Here is a 16,204-nt window from a genome sequence, read left to right as displayed (position 1 = left end):
TGACCCCAGGGTTGTGAGACTGAGTCCCCGCATCAGGCTCCACACTGAGCATGGAGCCTGCTGGGGTTTTCTCCCTTTCCCTCTCCCTCTCCCCCTCCCCACACACACATGCATGCTCTCTCTTTCTCAAAAAATAATAAAAATAAAAATAAATAAAAATAAAAAGGAGGTTAGAAGGACTATATACATATATATTGATGGTGTTAAATGTCAGGTCACCCAACAGTATTATAAACCTGAAATGGAATTTGTTACTTAATGACACAAGGCCTTACCTGCTGGATATCACTTTTTTTTTTTAATTAAACTGCCATGTTCAATTGCTGATCTTCAAAATCATTTAGACCAATATCTTCCCCTATTGACTATTTGCATTTTAGTCAATTGTCATTATTAGTAAAACGATTATGCTTTAACCCTGAAACAGGGACTATCCCTAGGGCCAAGGCAAATATTATAATTACTTTACCCAATACAATTGAAATATTTGGAAAGTTTGAGATCACAGTGAATTTCAAGTATGTGCAACTGATAGAAGAGTGAATATCTGGCTTTGTAATGATGCTACTAATGTTCTCCTGAGGCATTTTGGGACAAAGTTGCTTTCCTCTTTATCCAAACTTTACTACTACTACTGATAAAGTAATTTCCCTATTTTTTGGCTGATACATTCATTGCAGGAAATCTAAATTCTGTGAAATTGTTCATTTTATTCTTCATAATATGTCCTTCCTATTTGTACCAACTAGTGAATATTCAGTGTTGTTGTAGAAATTTTAATCTCTGAAGTGCAACAGATTTATAAGCATGCCCATATTTAGTGTAAGAATAATATTTGTCCAGATTCTGGCCTAACACCTATTAATGGCATTTATAGTATTGTTCTTTATAAAAATCTCTATATTGAAATAAGTTATTTTTATATTCAAAGGTAAAACTACTATTTAAAACACTAAGGATTTAAGAAATAGTGAGAAACAATAAAAATTCAGTGGACATAAAGATGATTAAAAAAATATCACTCTGGAAAAAAATATGCTGCTGAAAGTATTTTCATGGTGATTTTAATTCTGTGATATCTTTCAGGAATTCTAAAGTCAGGAATGCCAAGTTGATGCTTAATAAACATCTCTGGAAGGGAGATTTAATTTCATGGAATTTGTGAAAATTTTTTCTGTCCTGTTTGACTTTGGAATAATATAAAACAACATGAAAAACATTTATTATATTAGAAAAAGTGAGGACTAAAATAATTGAGAAGGTAAGATAAGAATTATATGTGGATGATCTAGTTTTATATCATATTACCTAGAAGAGCTAACACCATACATATCCAGTTCTCCCTATGACTTTTCTGAGGAGGACTTCAGGAACTTGGGACTATCTAGAATTGTGGGTATTACTTTATGATATGTACTCTGTTTCTTAATTAAGTAATCAAATCAATGGACATAAGTATTATGAAAATTATACATCAAATATTTAAAATGCAGGTAAATTAATTGATTGCTGCTAAAGATCATTTTACTTTCAAATTCTACAAGTATCATTACTGTAGGAAATGTTCTGTGACTCTCCATTCTCATAGATAAAAAGAAATAATCCTGGAAACATACAATTCACTAATAATATTAGTAAAAAGGAGAGCTAGATTAAAGTGAATTTTAGCCTCACACATTGAGATGTCATACAGTTTGATTATAAATAACATCTTAATTTGGGAAAGGTAAAAGGAAACAAAATCATTAACTTTTCTTTGGAACCTATGTTAAAAATGTATCCATGCAAGAGAAAGATAGAGCCTAAATAAACTCTAGGAATATTAATTTTGTAGAGCAATATAACTAAAATGAGTTTCTTAGAAATATGAAATGATTAAAAACCCAAATTTTCTGTAATGCTTCATGTCCTTGAATAATTTCTTCCTCCTGATTTCCACTGATAGAAATGTTTGATAATTGTATTTTGTAGTGGGATCAGAAAACAGAATTTGGGGGGGGGGAATGGTACTTGCTTTCAAGTAATATAACTTCAAACTACGTGGAGTATTACTTACTGCTACTAAACCCTAATTTCTTCAACCCCCCACCTCCCTTTAAGGGACACCTTCTCCCTGCCAAACTCCCAGCATTCTTATGCTGAGGCCACCTCTCCCTCTGTAGTATAGTCTGAGAAAAGTATGCAATATGACTTCATACTGAGTTGTTGATAACTGCATCAAGTATGGTCTCTTTACATGCATCTCCTTTTTCTAACTGTGAGTTACTTAAAGGCAGGAATTATGTTTTATTCATGATTATTTTGAGGACTTCTCATGGTGCTGAGGCTAGCATATAGTCACTACCTCAACAATTCAACAAAAATAATTTTTTATTATAATGCTGAAAAACCTACCCCTTCCTTATTGTGAACTATCTAGCTATTTTATAAGTTGTGTTCTGGGATCTGAAGAAACAGCAAAGGGTAGAATAGAAGGAGAAATTTAAGTGATGAGGGGGAAATGGAGAGAGTGATTGAATAAACATGGCACAAGGAGAAAGCATGCAAAAGTGTATTTGGCTCAGGTTGTTCCCATTTAGTAATAGAGGAAAGCATATTTGAAAAACAAGGAGGAAAGTGACATGTATTGAAGATCCCAAACACGTGCTCCTCCAGCCAGGTACCCTCACTGTATTATGGATTTTGTATTGTTAACACTATTTCACATAGGAGAAAGCTAAGGTTCAGGGAATTGGCCAAAATATGCAACTAGCAAGAGGCAGACGCAAGAGGGCATATTATGTCTTTCTAAAATCTGTCAAAGGAGAAACAAAGATCACTACAACATGCATAAATAAATGCTGAGAACTTTTTTTAGATTAATAGACTAATTTTTTTTGTAGCAGTTTTAGGTTCACTGAAAATTGATTCTACATTTTCACCAGCATTTAGTATTATCAGGTTTTTTTTAATTTTAGTCATTCTAATAGGTATGTAGTGTTATCTCATTTTTAATTTGCAATTCCCTAATAACATATAATGTTGAATATATTTTCGTATGCATATTTGCTGTCTGTTTAACTTCTTTGGTGAAGTATCTATTCAAATCTTTTGCTATTTTTTCTTTTTTTTTCTTTTGCTATTTTTAAGTGGGTTGTTTGCTTATTGCTGAGTTTTAAGAGTTTACTATATAGTTTAGATACAAATCCTTTATCAGATACATGTTTTGCAATGATTTTCTCCAAGTCACTAACTGGTTTTTCATTCTCTTAACAGTGTCTTTCACAGAGCAAAACGTTTTAATTTCAATGAAATCCATCTTACCATTTTTTTCTTCTATAGACCATGCTTTTGGTGTTGTATCAAAAAAACTGATTACCAAGATCACCAAGGTCACCTAGATTATCTCTTATGCTATATTCTAAAAATTCTAAACGTCTGCATTTTACCTTGAGATCTATTATACATTCTGAGTTAATTCTTCTGAAAGGTATAAGGTGTATAAGGTCCCTGTCTATATTTAATTTTTTGCATGTGGATGTCCAGTTATTTCAGTACCATTTGTTGAAAAGATTATCCTTTCTCCATGTAATTGCTTTTGCTCTTTTGTCAAACATCTGTTGCCTATATTTTGGGTCTCTTTTGGGGATCTCAGTTTTGTTCCATCGATACGTTTGTCTCTTCTTTTACTAATACCACACTATCTTGATTACTGCAGCTTTATAGTAGGTCTTAAAGTTGGGTATTGCCAGTCTTCTAACACTGTTATTTTTCAGTATTAAGTTGGCTATTATGGGTTGTTTGTTTCTAACTTAGAATCAAGAACACATACAGTAAAGATGTACTAATTCCCGAATAAAAATATGTTTTTTCTCTTTTCTTATGGTTTTATTAATCAAGAAGTGTAAGTTTACGCTCTAGATAATACAGAGTAAATTCATTCATCTTTTCTTGGTTGATAAAAAGAAAGTCTGGTACCCATTTTCTGGAAAGAGTTGTAGTAGCAACCATTAATATGGCACTCAAATTTCCCTTCAAAAGAGAACTTAGAAGGAGAAGAATAATTTGCTGAAAGTCTCCAGCTGACACACCTTTTGGATATATCTCTGCATTCTTTCAAATGCTACTCTGTTTTTCAGGGTGCTCCCAATCAGTGACTGAACACAGTGGGTATACAAGAGCCAAAACATCCCTGCCCAGCATGGGACTTCTATGGGGCATCTATGTTCTAGGACTTCTCATCCATCTGGCCAAGACTTTCTAAACACAGCACTGCAGTCTGAGGCTCTTTCTACCAAATTTTCCTTCCTTCTTTCTCTTTCACAGGGGCCAGACTTGCATTGCAGTTTGAAGTCTCTCCCCATGTAGTCCTGTTCCCATTCTTTTTTATCTTTCAGAAGAATTTATCTTAATAAATCTCTTATGTATCTAATACCATTGTTTGCTTCTCAGAGGACCCAAACTGATCAAGTTTTCAATTACATCGGGTAGGGTTGAATTCACTAGGATTGCTCAAAGTTCATGGATTCAAGGCACATGGAACTGAGCTTTGCAACTAAACCTCTTGGCTTTCAAGGTAGAGTATACCAGCCAACCTACAGATACATAACAGAGTCCAGTTGTAGAGCCACCCAACTGAGTCTAACCTAAGCCAGGTGATCCCCCTCATGAGGGAATTCTAATAATAAATAGTTACTTTAAACCATTGACTTTGAGTTAGTTATTCATGTAGCAAAACTACCCGATTCCGTGTTGCTCACCAATCCATTAACATCAGTCAAAAAGTAATAGACTCGCGGCGCCTGGGTGGCGCAGTCGGTTAAGCGTCCGACTTCAGCCAGGTCACGATCTCGCGGTCCGTGAGTTCGAGCCCCGCGTCGGGCTCTGGGCTGATGGCTCGGAGCCTGGAGCCTGTTTCCGATTCTGTGTCTCCCTCTCTCTCTGCCCCTCCCCCGTTCATGCTCTGTCTCTCTCTGTCCCAAAAATAAGTAAAAATGTTGAAAAAAAAATTTAAAAAAAAAAGTAATAGACTCAAATAATGCAAATAAGAAATTTTATAAATGAGAAAAAATAAAGCTAGCTTTAGGGTATTTTTCTCTAAGTTACCAAAATCAGGAGAAGCTTTAGCACAGACAAACAAGCCTACTAGAAGAAAGCTAAATGAGGATCCAACTAGAATACAAAGGTGTAAGCAAAAATACAAGAGCAATACAACAGGGCAGATTTAGAGCATTAGAGAAACATTTCTAAGAAGCCAGAATTCAATAGTTATATGTTTAGAAGTACAACCTATTCCATGCTCAGTACTTGACAAGATATGATATATTAGGTTGCTACTACAGAAAGTAAATAGAATCGCTCTTTACTAGAAATTCTAAGAAGCTCTGATAGGCAAGGCCCAGCATTAGAAAAACAGAGGGAGTAAATATATTGCACGCACAATGCCAGCCACCAGCAGGAGGTTAATGGGGAGAAAAGGTACTAAATTTTTCTTTTCCTTTTCATTAAAGTCAGTTCTCTCTCTCTCTCACCCTCCTTTTCTCCCTCCTTCACACCCTCTCAATATTAGGAGAAAATTGCCTTATGTAAAGGAAATATAAAAGAGAAAATGACTCAATTTGATATTTTCACTATGATCTTACTCATTGTAAATTCTGAGCACTCTGATATCAGTATCTGTGTACCAGGCTGTGTATATGTAGAAAAATATACATGAGCTCTTCAAAATATTGTGGTGACTGTAAATTTGGAAGAACATATCATCACATAAGTAAATTGTCAGAGCTTGAAATTAGTGATGCAAAGATGTCTATAGCATAGGCCCTATTAAAGCAAACTCTTATGTGGGGATCAATAATCACAATTAAATGAGATGAGTGAAATTATAGAGACATGCATAGAATGGAGCAGAGAGAAAAAGGACACTTGTTCATAGAAAATAGAAAGGAAGATGAGTAGAGATGGTAAACTTGAAAAGAAGAGTTAACATTGCTTTTGCTAGTCCTTAAATTATGAGAACAGAAGTATTGAGAGATAAGTCTGAAAAGACAAGTAGGGACCTTCCTTTGGAGGCCATGCATGCCTTGCTAACGAGAAGAGATTTTATTATATTGTAGGTTACTAGAGACCACTGCAAGATACAAGTGTGTTGTGGAGGGGGCTCTTCAAGAGGTAGGAAGATTTGATATTTGAAAAGTTTTAATTTGAGATATATTGCCTAGATTATTATATGGAAAGCAGATAAAGAAGGCTTAAAAGTATTTCCTGTTTAAAGATACTTAGGAAACTAGCAGAGTTAAGACAAAATGCTATTCTCAAAGATTGGAGCTGCAAAATATATTTAATTTATGTTTTGAGAAAATTTCATAACACAGAACCAATGTGCTAAAAAAAACTATATATGGAACAATGTTGTGCTTAATATTTGTTGTGTTTGGGGAGGCATATGAACATTCTGGAATTTTTTACTCTGGAGACTAATTAAAAAGATAACTGAAAGTAAGTTGCCAGTGAACGTACTGCTCTTTAATTGGCAACACTTAACAGAGCTACAACTTAAAGAGAGGGAAATAAAAGAGAGATACTATACCATGTAAGACAAGTATTTCTAAAGATGAAAAAATTACTTTAACAATTATTCAGTGTTTAAATGAATTTCTCCATGGTAATCATTTGACAAAAGGGAAGGGTAATTTTCTAAACCAAGAGAAAATATTTTGGAACTACTAATCATTCATTGTAGACTATAAATTTAAATTTTTATATAAATTGACTTTTTCCTATTTTGGGGTTTTTTCATTGCATAATCATACCTAACAAAATTGACCATTTTTAATTTTGTTTCCGGAGATGGAATCTAGGTATAAATCATCTAATTTTGATTTATGTTAAGGGTACCAAGCAGGCCTATGAGGTTTCAAAATATAACTGCTTCAGTTGATGATCACCTTTATAGATGGTATCCTGTTTAGTATATATGCTTTGGACTATTAATTTACCTACTTTTCACAGATAGCTTTCAGTTTAATGGACATGGATCTAATTCCTTAACCAATGAATACATTTTTTTCACCTAATTGCTCTATTGCTTTCTGTATATTTACCTTAAGAGGTAAAGTGACTTGGATTGAAAATGAAGAAGTTAAAAAATGGAAATATAAGCTGTATGAGTTGCAAATGCCACTCTCCTTAACACCTGATGAAGTTTTATTTTTAGTTTATTTGAAAATCCGTAAAAGCCTAATGATCAATAGAAACAAAAGGGAAATGTTTGTAACCTAATATTAAGAATTACACATGCATCTAAGCATGCATATCCTTTAATAAATTTGGTTTGAGAAGGCTATTAAATAGCCTGCATTAATTTCTTTTTGGAATTTTGTACTATTTTATGATAGAATGTTATCCTAAACAAATGACTCTTACAGTAATTGAATCTTTTTACATCAGCATATGCTGCAATAAAAATGTGATATATGTGTTATTTCTTACTGAACAATGAGTTTGTAATCAATGTTTCTTGGTGCCCAAATATGAGAACTACAATCACTGACAGTAAAAGGATTCATTTTGTATGTTTATAATTTTTTTCTCTTCTTTATGTTGAGGTAGAAGCAGAAAAATTAGATAATGCTATGAAGTGCCAAATAGTGTCTGGCACATAGTAAGTGGCCAAAAATGTTGGTTATTACTATTGTTTAGATGTCTGAATTGATTTTTATTTCCTTCCTTTTTTATATGCCTATTAAACGTTTGTGACTTAAACTTTGTGACAGATCCAAATATACACCAGTCAGATCCCTCATCAAGTAAGTACTTGTTGCCTAGCTCCAAGGATTATGGTTAGTTGACAGCTTTGAACCGTTATTTTCATCAACATCCCCATTAACTTGTGAGCCAAAGCTATGATCTTCTAGGGCAGTGGAGCAATAATGGAGCAAGGTGGTGGTCTGAGGGCCTCCCAGTGAGGATCTTCTTACTGAGTAATCTTTGCTCTGGACCTCCGGGTTGAGCTGTTAGAAGTTTTGTCAGGTCAGAATTGTGAGGGAGGAGAAATAATTTTCTCTCTAGCCTTATAGGTTATTGGCTGAGACCACAGTCCCATAATAAAAGATTAACAGGAGAAAAACAGACAGAAGTTTAATAACATGTATACCTCCCGTATATATGGAAAACTCCCAGGAAAACTGAGTAACCCCCTGAAATGACCCAAGCCACCCCCTTAAATAACAACTCCAGCTAAAGACGAAAGATGTTGGGTAAAAGGAGAGAAGCCAGTTAGGGAAGGTTATCAAGCACAGCACAATAATCAAGGGTAAGGTCATTATGCAGATTTAAGCAATTGCCTTCTACATGGATAAGAATTTCTAGAAATTTAGAATCAGCCTTCCCTTCTTGGTACAGAGAAGGAGATACCCTTACAAATGAAGATTTCCCTTATAAACGTAAATATCCCTTACAAAAGAGTAACTTTGATGTGGTTTTCCCAGCATCTCCCATGTCTGCTGTTTCTTAAAAATACCCAGCTTAAAATAATCCTTATGCCAAACAGGCATATTTTGGGGGGTGACACATTCTACTTCCCTTCACAATCATGTTCTGACAGCTCCTTGTGTCTAATCCTACTTCCTCTCTTTTTTTTGCTCCATCTGTTACTCTACAATAAACATTTTTACTCAACTCCATCTCAGCATCTACTTTCCAGAAAGCTCAACCTGAAACTAACATCAAATTTCACTTTGCATTTATCTGAAAAAAAAATGAGTAATATGACGTTTGAAATAGTTGGTCTGTTGAAGCGTATATTTTAGAATAGAGAATGGAGAGTGAACATGTAAAATATTTATTTGTGGAGCCACTAAAATCACCAAGGTGTAATTTGAAAAGTTAAAAACATGGTTCTTATATATGATGGGTTGAATTATGTCCTGGCAAATTTATATGTTAAAGCCCTAATTCCTGGTACGTCAAAACGTGACTGTATTTGGAGATAAGGCCTATAAAGAATGATTAAGATAAAAGGTGACCATTGGGGTGGCCCCAATCCGATTTGACTGGTGTCCTTATAAGAAGAAGAAATTTGGACACACAAAGAGATACCAGCAATACCAAAGGTGTTTAAAACAGAACTTTTGATACCCATTTCTCCCAAAACATCTTTCTTATTTTCCAAAATAATACTAAACTGCACCAAAATTTAACTCATTGCAAGATAAAGGAACAAAACAAAGCCAAAACAAATAAAAATATTAGGTATTATCCTTCATTTGTCTTCATTTTTTACTCCTTGCATCCCATGCTTATCAGCAAGTTCCATGAATTTTATCTCCAAAATGTATTTCAAATCGATCCATTTCTCCTCATCTTCACTGAAAACTTATTTGTTCTAGATGCCATTATCTAATACTTAGATGAATAACGGATAGAACATTCCTGTTTCTACACTTGCTCAAACTCCATTAATTCTCCATACATTGCTGTTTGAAGTAAATATCTGATAGGGAATTCCCTTAATTAAACATTGAATAGTTTCTCATTTAAGTCAGAATGAAACACAAAACATTTCATAATTTACCTGTTTCCAGTATACATCCCAAAACACATCTCATACAATTCTCTTCTTGTTCCATATTACTCATATTCATTCCTGAACATGGCAAGCCCTTTTCCATGTCAATAATTTTATACTTACTATTCCTTCTGCTTGAAATATACTGCTTGCCCAGCACTGTGCATATGTTGCTCATTCTAATTCAGACATCACATCACAACAACCTCTTCAGATAAGCCTTTTCTGACTACCTTACTTAAATTTGTCTGCATGTGCATGCAATGTCTATAAAAGCATACAGTGTCCTTGTTTTCACTTACTAAAATAAATGTGTTCTGCCTGTTTTTATGTTTGAGTGGATCTTACAAAATTTTTGCCAAACGTAACTTCTACTTTTCAAACCTTCTTCATGATCAATCAGCCTGGTGTTAACATCTAAAGTGAAGTTAAAATGAAAGGAAACACAACCAGTATTCTTAAGCCTTTTGGGAATCCTTGAAACAAAGTCTGCATAAAAGCTTTGGAGAGTTTTGGTGGACTTGATGTTATTGCCAAGCATTTATCCTATATATTGATAAGATCCTTGAAGATGAGGAGCTGCTCTTTACCCCAGAGATTCACCGGGAGAAAAAAGATTACTGAATTTTCCATAGAGCGTATGTCTGACAAAGAGATGTAATTTGTTTACAAACTAACGTGCACATGCTAAAGCAGAATACTGTTAAGTTCAGAGGATAGCTTCAAAGTGAAGCCTTTCAAGTTTAGACTCTTAATACAGTACATTCAGTGCCATGTAATGTTGCCATGACTCAGCATCTTCCTCCTCTGGGAAAAAGGAGAGGAGAATCCAGTGAACAAACCCACAGTAGTTGGAGGGAGTCAGAGGAGAGAAGTTCTTCTTAGGGACATTCAGCACTTCTGTGAATGTCAAGATAATTGTTTCAGGTATGCTAGACATGAGTATGAATCAAGTGAGTGCTGCACCAGGTACTACCGGATTCTTTGAAAAGTACCAGGCAAACGTTGTTGTTTTTGTTGTTGTTGTTGTTGTTGTTGTTTTACCTCAGATGTCTACTGCATGGTTCTGAGGACCATACATAATTTTGGATTTGTGGGATTAGATGAAACACTAGGTTAATGTGAGTCCAAGAACATGTTGAATGCGTTTTCTGAGTTTAAGGGAAAATTCAGAGACAATTATGGAAAATGATCCATCTTCTAAGAATTCAAAAATCTGAAATTATTATTTTTATTGTCAAATCTGGTTCCAAACAGAGAGCCTCCAGTGGCCTTTATTGAATATGCCAGTCAACATGTGCAGATGAAAAGGTGTAATGGAACCAGTATAAGGCATTTCTAGCTCATGCATACAGTGTAGCAGAAAAAAAGCACCATTTGTTTCTCATCCTGTATGTTCATGATAGAGTCTCAGACTTCCATTGAACCTTTGATGAAAAGTAAGTAAAAGCCTAGAAATGTCAACAGTCTCCCCCAAACAGGGGTAACCTTATTAGCTCAGAGGACAATGGTCTGATAACACTATAGCCTGAAGAAGCATCCCTCCACACCCAACCTTTAGTTCTAAAGCAGCATTGTTTGAGCCATTAAACATGTGCTGAAGGCCTCATTGCCAGATAATGCTGCTACAAAAGAAGGGCTAAGTATTTCAGGAGAATGGGAAGGCCCCATATAGTTAAAAAGAAATAGATGTGTGTAATATTTCATGTGAAATAATATGAGCTGCATGAAACTATAAAAACATCTGCAACATGCTGCCTAGTATGTGAACAACAGCTAGAAAGTAGGGAGCTGGATCTGATAGACAACAGAGCCGGTATTTCCAAACACTATTTCATATGCTGTTTTGTTTTGACTTTTTGAAACTAAGTTAACGACCACTTATTTAATTCAGCTCCAAATGTCCAGCTTATAGTCTGACAAGCCTTATGACTGCCATATAAGTAGGATTTCATGATTTCAAAAGTTGAACTTCGTTTGTTGCTGTTATGTCAGACAACCACCCCTCTTCCTTGTAACACTTGGTTTCAATTGTCACATTTCTCTGATTATAAAATATGTTTGCTCCTATTTTAAGCATTTGATGACAAAACTAAAAATTAACTGCAGAATTCTATTTCCTTTATGAAAAGACTGTGTAGAACAGTTCCTTGTTCTCCTAGTTTTCCCAGGCATACAGCTGGGCTAGAAGCCCCAGCCACTTGCAGCTAGTAGGGCCGCGTGTTTCACCAAAATAATGAGGGCGGAAACATCATACATCGCATTCACAATAAGGTACAGTGTGAGTCCTGGATCCCTGCGTCAGCCCACCGTAATCACACATATTGGGCTATTGTTTCAGAGAACCATAAATTGCTATGTTGCCAAGTTACCGACTCTTCCTTCTCTACAGCAGTTAGGTTACCCTGAAAATGCAGTGAGGATATAAACTCTGTTCTGTTTTATTTACTAAGAAAGAGCTGGCTGAAGGTATAAAGTAAATACTACACTCTTGACGGGGAGAAGCATATGCTGTCCCACAATGTGCTGCTTGGGCATGGGGATTGTTTTGAGCTGAAGGCAATTAAAACCCAGCAAGCTCAGGAAAAGATTTTGCGTCTCCCATAATTACCTAAAAGAATTTAGAGGGCTTTGTACCAAGAAAAGAGCTATGACCAGAGATAATTTTTTATCTGAGAGACTTATCTGTATGTCAAGGCAAACCTTTGATTACCGAACATCTGCTTGTGAGTTACCCTCCTCCCTTTTAAAGTCTCAGGCCCTATCCTATTCCTTAGTTCACTATGGCATATAAACCTCAGTTACGGGACTGCCTTTGGGTTTCATGTCTTTCATGCACATGTATGCAATTTGTTTTTCTCCTGTTAACCTGTCTTAGGTCAATTTAATTGTTAGACCAGTCAAAGAACCTAGAAGGGAAAAAGGGAAAAGGTTTCCACCCCTACACTCTCTACTTAAAGAGAACATATTTCTATCTTGGAAAGTTGTAGATAAAAGTTATTATATTAAGATTCCATAGGGGTACCTGGGTGGCTCAGTGGGTTAAGCGTCCAGTTTCGGCTCAGGTCATGATCTCACACTTTGTGAGTTGGAGTCCTCCATCAGGCTCCCTGCTGTCAGCAAGGAGCCTGCTTTGGCTCCTCTGTCCCCCCCCCCCCCCGCCTTGTTGCTGCCCCTCCCCTACTCATGCTCTCTCTCTGTCTCTCAAAAGTAGAAATAAATATTTAAAAAAGCAAAATATTCCATATTATCCATTTGTTGATATCTCTGTATATATTTACTTTCTTTGGTTCCTGATACTAAGATGTGGAAAGATCTGGAAAAGGTTTTTGGTTCTATGATTGTGTGTCTATATGTATATGCATGCACTCATATGAACATTGGTTCATGCATCTACCTCATTAATTTATATTTTTACTTTGCCCTATTCAATATTTTGAGTTTATAATATATGAAAAATTATCCGGGCTCTGGTTCACTGCCACTACCAAGCAATTACCATCCTATCCAAAACTCTTATAACCTTTTACTAAATATGACTTATCCAGTTACCTTTGTAACCTGCAGCAGTATTTGGGAAGAAGATTTTTGGGAACACTATGCCAATGTGTCTTCTGAGAATTTGGTCAGCCAAATTACATTCTAAGGTCTCATTTTCAGTAGTGGGTTATCAGTATTAAAAAAAGTACCCTACACCAATACAATGTGAAGTTTAAATAAATATTTTTAAATGTCATTTATTTATTTGTTCATATGTCATATTTTCATCATACTCTTTCCTCCATTAAGTGAATTATTTCTCTCTTAAGTATCCAGGCTCAGGTATGGGGCAAGCCCATTTCATAGCCTACATGCCCTAAAATCATTGGGAGAAGAGTAAGTGGAAGGAGAAACCTCCAACTTGGGATTTATGAATGTAAATATGAATACCTCTAATATTCTCCATTTATCTTTGAGGAGAGAACTTGGGGCAAGCTGAGGGCAAAATACAGGCTGGTGAACACACACACACACACACACACACACACACACACATACACCAGGTGGAATATGTGTGATGTTCCTCAGATACTCCTGGCTACTCAAGAACAAAGGAAAGTGCTTGCCATGGCGATGTGGGAAACTAAGGCAAATGAAAAAGCAAATTCCCTTACTGCCTACAACCCACTGATAAGTCCTTGAAATTGGCAGAGTGACCTCCCTCTAGGAGCTCAGCTGCCAAGATGGTGACACTTTGGTACGGGCAAAAGAGAACCTTGACTTAATATTGTGTCAACTTCGAGGATCCTGTAAGTCTACTTCTTTTATCACAACTGCCCCAAGATATATACTGGCAATCATACTCCAAGCTTATGGCCCCCCTGATATACATCTGAAGGGTCTCATGACTGGGGTTTTATTAAACTGTAATAAGTGGTATTTCCCTAGCAACAGCTAGCCCCTCAAGGTCCTGGAAACCTTGCTTTTAAAATACCTTATAGACTTACTCTATCCCTGACCCCCTTCCAACCCGAGGGTATATAATGAGTTACCCGTCACAACCCCAGTGCAGCTCTTCCTGCCCATGGGTCCTATCCCCATTTTTTAATAAAATCACCTTTTTGTACCGAAGACATCTTCAAGAATTCTTTCTTGGCTGTCGACTCTGGACCCCACAAACCCCCCATCACCCCAAAACTTCATCTTCCTGAGTCTGAAGTGGAAGAGACTGTTTCTATAGAAACAAAGCTTTTGGACAGCCTCTTTGTCACTTCTCCCGTACTAAGTGAATCAAGTCAAAATGTCATGAGAGGTCACTCTGTGACCTCATAAAAATTAACATCAGGGACATGGAATGCCAGGAGAAAATGAATTGTTTTAAAACATCAAATAGTTTATACATTTATACTTCTTATTAACCAATAATATATTGAGTTTTTTTAAGGCTAAAGGATTGTTCTTTGAAAATATTTTTAAAAACTCAAATAACTTAGTTATTAGTAGAGTAAGACTGAAGATGAAAATGTGTTCCAATATTTTCTTTTGACAAAAAGTGCTGTAGTAATCAGCCTCTTGAAAATTGAGGTAAAAATTTTTTTAAATATATATAATAGAGTGTCACTTAAGTAGTGATGTCAGTGCATGCCTGACAACTGGGGGGAAAAAAACACAAGGTAGAAGAGAGGGCAATGGTTTATGAAGTGTTGGAAGGATGGATTTTATATATAGCATTTCCTGTTCTTTGTAGCTTCAGGTGTGGGAGTGAGAACTTTTTGTGTCAAGAAATGAAGGCACCTGAAGGCTACAGCCTTATTTCTAGGTACCAATATTTCCTCAAAGCTATAAGTATCCTTGAACTCCACTACTTTTATTTTGTCATCTGGTTGAATAGTTATCACAGTCCACTCATAATGTTGGGTTTGGTTTTGGGTTTTTTTTTTTTTTGTCTCTCTCCCAAATCTTCTATTAACTGACGTTAGACCAGCCACTCAGACACCCTGTGTCAGATTTCCTGATTATTAAGGTGTTGCCCTTCTCCTAGATTCTTTTTAAATTTCATACCGGATCTAACATTCTAGGATACCACCCTGAGAGCCAGAGATTTCACATTGGTAGAAGTGTAGAAGACAAAGGAGGGAGGGATAGAGGTCATTTCCATTTGTTGCCCCAGGCAATGCTCTGCCTGGTCCTTTAATTTAAGTCTCTGCCACTGTAGAGGCCGAAAGCAGGTCACCCCAAGATGGACCACTTTGGCATGAACATTATTTTTGAGTTACAAGAAATCAAAACACAATAGATTTGGGGAAAAGCTCTTAACCTCCCTCTCAAGGCCTGACCTCCTTGTGTCAGGACTAGAGCTGTTAACAGCATTAGCAAAGACTCCATTTTACCTGAGAGGGCAGTCTTTGTTTTCCAAATGGCTCCTTTCCCCTTTCTGCTAATGGCACCCTCCCCTCTGTGTCTTTAGTCCCCTCTCCTTCTCCTTAGCCATGTGAGCTTCACATTGCCTCATAATCTTTGGAGTTTCTTGTCTGTGTGTATTCCCTGTATGTATGTCTGTTAAATTTGATTTTCTTCTGTTAAACTGTCTTACATCAATTTTGATTTTAAATCCAGCTAGAAGGACCTCGAAAGGCAAAGGAAGGTCTTCCTCCCTGACACCACCCATAGATAATGAACATCCTAGTGTAAATTTCTAAGGAGACTTACTGATAAAGGAGATCACTAATAACAACAAAAAGAGTAACAACAGCTTAGGATCACATTCATTTCTGTAACAATCTCTCAGGCACTGTGTTAAGGATTTTATATGCATTGCAGCTCTTAATCCTCATAAAATTCCTTTTTGCAAACATTATTATTATTCCCAGTTTAGAGAAGAGGAAATTTAGGCTTACTCCTGAAAAGTAGCATAAATTACAGTGCAATGCCTAGAGAGGTTCAAAGATTCAGAAAATAAGAGTTTAAGGGACTCTCAAAGATACTGCATTAAACATATTTTATAATAAAAATCTTTCTAAATAAAATTTCTCTAAGGCTTCAGCTTCAAATATAATTATGTTTTATTGGCCATAATCCACCCCTCCACCTTGCTTTTTTCTCCTGATACACCCATGTATTCAGGAAACCTTGTGACTTTATCCTGTTGTGCTAAATCCAATTCTTTTTAAAGATTTT

The sequence above is a fragment of the Prionailurus viverrinus genome, chromosome X (genome assembly GCF_022837055.1).
Source record: "Prionailurus viverrinus isolate Anna chromosome X, UM_Priviv_1.0, whole genome shotgun sequence".
NCBI lineage: Eukaryota > Metazoa > Chordata > Mammalia > Carnivora > Felidae > Prionailurus > Prionailurus viverrinus.
The sequence above is the reverse complement of the archived record's forward strand: the minus strand, read 5'-3'. Positions refer to the sequence as shown.